This window comes from Octodon degus, unplaced genomic scaffold (assembly GCF_000260255.1).
Source record: "Octodon degus isolate 3935 unplaced genomic scaffold, OctDeg1.0 scaffold00401, whole genome shotgun sequence".
NCBI lineage: Eukaryota > Metazoa > Chordata > Mammalia > Rodentia > Octodontidae > Octodon > Octodon degus.
This window is the reverse complement of record NW_004524977.1, coordinates 252,732-253,401: the sequence shown is the minus strand read 5'-3', so window position 1 is coordinate 253,401 and position 670 is coordinate 252,732.

Genomic DNA, 670 nt, shown 5'->3' with positions numbered 1-670 from the left:
CCATAACAGTCCCAGTGAGATGAACAAAACAAAGACTAACATATTTGAGGAGTTTTTGTTTCCCTGGATTCCTTTTCTGAGCAGCACAGCTTTTTCTACCTTTTAATACTTGGAGAATTCCAACATTCTTTGTATATGTGATTCTAGCAGCAACGGTACTTTATCAGTTCTAATCCACACAGGTGGAATTAGAAAAAAAACAGGGTCTCTTTGTGCATCAGCAGCTTCCTCAGAGAATCTGTATCTCAGTGACTGCACATGCTTCTCACATTTGGATCCAAGAACCCAGGGCCCAAATCTGACAGTGACTTTTCAGTACAGAATCCAAAGGGCACTCTTACTGCTTAAAATTTCTAACCATCCATTAAGATTTTTTAAATGCACCATGATGCTTAAAATTTAAGGTAACCAAAATTTTTTCAAGGAGCAATAACTGCTCACACCAACCTATCTTTCTTGGAATTTAAAATAATACACAGCAAAAAAAGACTTGCTTTTTTGTACTCACTATTAACTTTATTAAAAATCAATAATAATTATATACCAGGTATGGTAGTAATGAAGGACTATGTACAATATTATTATATTAGATGAACCCATTTAAAAGGTCATTGAAGGGGGCCTGGCCCTAGCTCAGGCCTTTAAGTGGCTGCTTCCACAAAGCTGTCAG